This window comes from Suricata suricatta, chromosome 6 (genome assembly GCF_006229205.1).
Source record: "Suricata suricatta isolate VVHF042 chromosome 6, meerkat_22Aug2017_6uvM2_HiC, whole genome shotgun sequence".
NCBI classification, from domain to species: Eukaryota; Metazoa; Chordata; class Mammalia; order Carnivora; family Herpestidae; genus Suricata; species Suricata suricatta.
This window is the reverse complement of record NC_043705.1, coordinates 100,356,618-100,362,617: the sequence shown is the minus strand read 5'-3', so window position 1 is coordinate 100,362,617 and position 6,000 is coordinate 100,356,618.

Here is a 6,000-nt window from a genome sequence, read left to right as displayed (position 1 = left end):
TGGCCCCCAGGAATGAGGCAGGAGTACTACAGCCCTTGAAGGTCAGTGCAGAGGAGAGGCTGACCAGGTGTTAGTCTCTACAAAGACAACTTAACTGACCTGGCCAACAGTTCCCAAAGTGCAGTCCCCAGATCACCAGCAGCGATATCAACTGGGAACTTGTTAAGAGAAGCTAACTCTCTGACCCCACTTCCTATTGCGTGTACCAGAAACTCTGGGGTGGGGCTCAACAATCTGTGGTTGAATATGTCTTCCAGATGATTCTGGTACATGCTACAGTTTGAGAACAACCGGTCCAGGGGAAAGAGGTGAGTCTAACTGTGCTCATCTAGAGGACAGCAGAGTTGCTTTCCTGGCTGGTACACACTGGGATCTCTGGTCAGGACACTGTCTGCCTTCTGTTCTGATTTCTCTTTAGCGGGCAGTGGCTTCTCACATTTCAGCAGTCACTTTCTCTGGCCCGCTACTCTCTTTGTGCACTCAAATAAGCCTTCCAGTGGCAACAGGTAATTAGAAGGCTCTCTCATTAAATCATTGTTAGCATTTATCCTATTTTTTTTCTCTTTTGGGTAGAGATTTATGGGGGAATTTCTTCTAATTTATATGATGTGGTAGATAATTTTATGAACATCTCCTAAGGTTTTTTGTTTCGTTGGTTTAGTTTTAAAGCGAGGGCCCCTCTGTCTCATCCCCACACCTAACGAGGCACTCAATACTTGCCTGACATTGGAGGAAGGAGACCCTGCAGTTTCTCCTCTCCCCAAAGTTCATGCAGATTTGGATTTGTTCTGGGAATGAGGGTGATTTTGCAACAGAGTAACAAAGACCTTGGCAGTCGGAGACAGCACAGGAGGTAGCAGGAGAGGTGTTGACTTTGCTAAATGTTAGCTGTTCAGCCTAGGGAAATCATCTAAGCTTCTCTGTGCCTTAGTTTACTCATAGTAATATAACAATTTCATAAAGTGATTGGGAGGGTCCAAAGAGACAAGGTATGCATATTAAATGCCAAACTTACATTAGTTTCTCAATATATAGAGGTCATAAAATTGTGTTATTCTCTAATTCTTCCTCAAGTTTTTCGGGATCCACAGAATTCCTGGGCATGATCTGATAGATAATAGCCAATACTTACTGAATTCATATCAGTTAGGTGGTTTTTCTGCATTTAACCAAAGGCTGACTCAAAGTGGTATAAATGATAAGAAATTATTACCTCATTTAACAGGAAAACCAAAGAAAGGAGGGGTTAGAATGATGCAGTCAGAGCTCCAGCCCTCATGTTCTTGGTTCTCCCTACTCTGTATCTCAGCTGAGACTGGCCTCCTTTGTGGCCAGAATGACTACAATAGCTGACGTTTAGGGGCTTCCCTGCTCACATCCAGCAAGAGAAGGAAAAAATGTCTTTCCTGACCAGTCTTACTGAACCAAAATGGGTCATGTGCTTTTCCCTCAAATAATGACATGCACTGATTGGCTATTTTTTCAGAAGTCTGGGCCTTTGCTCCAATCCTTGGCATTGGCATGATTAGTTAGTCAAACCATAGTCATGTCTGAAACTTGGGGGACATACCAGCTTCCCCTAAGGTTTTTGGGCTAAGTTTTGAAAGAAGGATGAATCACTAGAAATAAGAAAAGGAGAACCAAATATGTTCACTACACTCTTCTACATCCCAAGGACAGTGCCAAACATTTTATATTTATTCTTATTTCATCTTCACAACCACCCTATGAGGTTGCTCTTTTCACAGTAGAGGATGAAGAAACTCACAAAGGTTAAATCACTTACTTGCTCTATATCACTGGCAAGGGTGACAGACCAGAATGCAGGCTCTGGCCCAAGGGCCCCCAGAGTCGTGTTTTTCACCTTTGTATGGCCTAGTTGGCTGGCCTCTCTGGCATGGGGGCCTCACAGTGCAGGGCATCCAGGGATCCGGGCACCAGCCCAGTGAGGTGGACTCATTTTTACCCCATGCAGAGGAGTGATGGGAACACTCTGGAAAGAACTTGAGCACAGCTCTCAGGTTTCCACAGTTATTTGTCTGTTGTTACCAACACTGAAGACTTTAAAAATGCACTGTGGTCATATAGGCAGGAAAAATGACCTCATGCTTGCAACCACAAATCCAAAATGCTCTGGAATCCGTAAGACAGACTGCATTTTAATTAGAAGAGAGAAAGAGCAATGAAGATGTTTCTTGGATATTTTTTCAAACCCTCCCTTGGCTTCCCTTCAGGCCAAAATGTGACAAGTGCCCTAAATCTGATAACAAACACACACTTCTGAAATCATTGTTAGCTTTCCTAAAAAGAAAAAAAATCACATTAGTTTCCTGTTACCAGTAAGAGTTCAAAAATCTGCAGCCTTGAAATACAGCACATGGGAACACAGGGAATCATCCTCCATTAAATATTAAAAAGTAAAAGTGGAGCTCTCAGCCCATTTTCCTCTTTGCTTAGAAGGTTTTTTTTTTTTATGTTAAATCTTAGGAAACTTGAACTAGGCAATATTAAAATGACTTGTACTTTATCCCTAAAATCTAGTCAATGGTTATTGTCCATGTGTTATTCTTAACCACTGGGTCAAACTTCCTAGCTGTTGATGAAGTTTTCCTGACAGTAGAAAATGATAATGCAGTATCAACAGGCTATGTTATCCCGTTATTCTGATTTGTGTATAGAAATTCTTGACCTTTGAGGCACCTGGGTGGCTCAGTCAGTTAAGCGTCAGGCTTTGGCTCAGGTCATGATCTCACGTTCGTGGGTTCGAGCCCTGCGTCAGGCTCTGTACTGACAGCTCAGAGACTGGGTCCTGCTTCCGATTCTGTGTCTCCCTCTCTCTCTCTGCCCCTCCCCGCTCATGCTCTGTCTCTCTCTGTCTCAAAAATAAATGAAACATGAAAAAAGTTAAAAAAAAAAAAGAAATTCTTAACCTTTGACACAGTAGCTGCTTAATCAAAGGGTGATGGCAGCCAACAAGAGAACTTTTACATGTTATATGCTTATTATAAAGTACACACATTTCTGAGAACCTTATATGTATTACTTTATTAATACTCTCAACAAATCAATGTTATTTTTATCCCATTTTATTGATAAGCACAAGGGGACCTAGAGAAGTTAATTTACTATGGTTGACAAACAATATGGGTTTGAGCAGTGTGAGTCCACTTACATGTGGATTTTTTTTCAGTAAATACAGTACAGTGCTGTAAATGTGTTTTCTCTTCCTTATGATTTTCTTAATAAATTTTTCTTTTCTCTGGCTAACTTTATGGTGAGAATACAGTATGTAATACATATAGCATACAAATTATGCATTAATCAAGTGTTTCTGTTATTGATAGGATTCCAGTTCACAGTGGGCTATTAGTAAAGTTTTACCCAGATTTTTTTGACTGTGTGGAGGCTCAGCACGCTAACCCCATGTTGTTCAAAGTCAACTGAATATGGAAGTTAGAATTACTTCCACTGAAACTAAGAGAGTGTATACCTGAGAACAGATAAAGCAAGGATTTGCACACTCTTCCTGTAAAAAGTCAGATAGTACGTATTTTAAACTCTATAGGCTATGAGGTCTCCGCCAGGATTGACTAACTCTGCCATTGTAGATAAACATATCTATAGACAATACGAAAACCAAGGTGTGGCTAAGTTCCAATAAAACTTTGTGTATAAAATAAGGCATTGGGCTAAAGTGGGCTCATAGTTTGCTGAAATCTGGCTTCAAGCAATGCTTCTCAAACTATCTGGGACAAATAACTAGTTTGTTTTTTCCTCTAATTTCCAATATATCATGGATTGGTACTTTTTAAAAATGAGATAAAATGAATTAACAGAAAATGAAATAAGAAGATAGATATGTTCAAAATTCTTTTGTTTAGATTATTCACTAGATGTAAAATTACTCCATCACACTGTTATGAAATTTATAAATGCTCCCAAATTCTGTACTTAACTTGAACCAGTCATAAATAGTGCATAGATTGGTACTATTTTGTAATTGAGGTTTTGAGTAGCCGTGCTTTAAAGATTAGGGTATTTATTACCACACCTAGCAATAAATCCAGAGGCGATTAGGGTCAACTGCCTAACCATGTTCTCGAGGGCCCAGACTCCTTTGACCCCTCAGTTTGTGATGCTCAACATTGTTTCTTTTCTTTGCTCAAGATGGTGGCCACAGTCCATTGCTGCATTCTCACTTCCAAAGCAAGAGGGTGAGGGAAGGAGGGCTTCCACTCGCACTACTATCTCTTTTATTAGGCAGGGCAAACTTGCCCCGAGCAGCAGTCTGCTCCTGTGTTTCACTGGCTGTGGATCACATGGCATAACTATACCAGCCTCTAGGAAAGAGTAATAGGGATCCCATGGTTGGTTTAGTCCAATTGTGATTTGTCCCCTCAGGCTGGACCCAAAGCCACCTGACCAAAATAGGACTTTTTAAACCAAGAAGGATGCCAGCTCCAGGAATGTGTTTAAGGAAATCTTTCTATTTGTTTCAGTCCTGGGCCTGCAGTTCCGGTCTCGCTAACTTATAAACAGTGCTCCTTGTGCTCCAGTAGTCTGTTCCAGTAAGAGCATTCTCCTACTGCTTTGGTTCTGGCTTTGCGATCAGTGTCCAGTTAATCATTTGTATGGAGCTTTAAAGATTATAATGTGCTTCCAGGTATATTATAAAGTTTGAATATACATGCTTACATGTTTGTATTAATATTATATCAAAGGATGGCATTTAAGCCACCAACAAGGCTTGAGATCATACAACAAGAAGAGGCAACATCAGAACTCTTGCCTCGAGCTTTTGACACTCTTCAGTGAGTTCTTCTCAAGGTATTTGACCATCTGTTCTGTGCTGATCAATCAGCAGCATCAAAACCAGAGCCAGCTAATCTAGGCAAAAGGTCAGCACAGACAATAGCTGGTGTGTCACAATGTTGATCTGGATGGTTTCGTGTAGGCTGACCAACTGTCTTGACTTACTTGGGACTAAGGGACTTCCCAAAGTGAGACTTTCAGTTTTAAAACCAAGATAGCCCCAGTTTTAAATTTTAAAACAGGAAGTTCCACAAAAACAAGGACAATTTGGTCACCCTTGTTTCTGAACTCTCTCTACTCTGTCTACTATCAAAAAGTGCTTTAGTACTTTATTTTCTCTGTACTAAGTTCACAGGCCCTGAGTTTTCCTTGAAAATCAATAAAAAATAACTCTAGTTTGTCTTGTGAATGACATTTCCCCCCACAATTAAAAAATCTAAATTAGGAGAACTACAGATACATCTGAGATATTCTCCACTTCTTCCACACCTTTTATGATTTCAATGGGAATATCTTAGAAATATTTTTCCTTGATTGTGAAGACAGACATACAGGAAGACCTTGTCAACGTCTTTTATGCTTCTTTTATATCTGCTACCAAGGCCAACACAGGCACACGGCAGCAGGTCCTAGAACCCACTCATTGAGCTGAATGTGTTTAAAGATGCTCCAAGTTTTCCACTGTTTATCTACAACTCGGAAATTCTGTTGCCCCACACATTGTATTAACCGTCCTGGTGGCTTGAAAAAGAGAATCAGTCAGAGCAGTTAAAGAGGCCCTAATGAGAACTTCTACGGCGATGGGGCTTGCTTTTGTCACATTACAGAAAGCAAGGCTGTGATTTGTCACTAATTTTCATTAGAAATTACATAGGGCCCTTTAAAAAAAAAAAGCAAATTTAAAAATTACTGGGCTGTACACTATGCCTGTATTGGAAGGTGAGAATGGGTAGGGGATGGGGTATGGGTTTGGAGCCCAGGGACCTTTACCTCTCACAAAGTTCCCGAGATATTCCTGACATGCTGCCAGCTTCAAAAGCCTGGCTAGAATATGTCATTCAACCTGTCTGAGTGACAACTAAAATTGTAATTATGCTGTTAAAGGAAAACCTTATGAAATGGCAAAATTGCTCATTTTTTCCTCTCTTCATTTCTCTCCCCTTGTCTTCCTTTCTTCCTCTTTTTCTT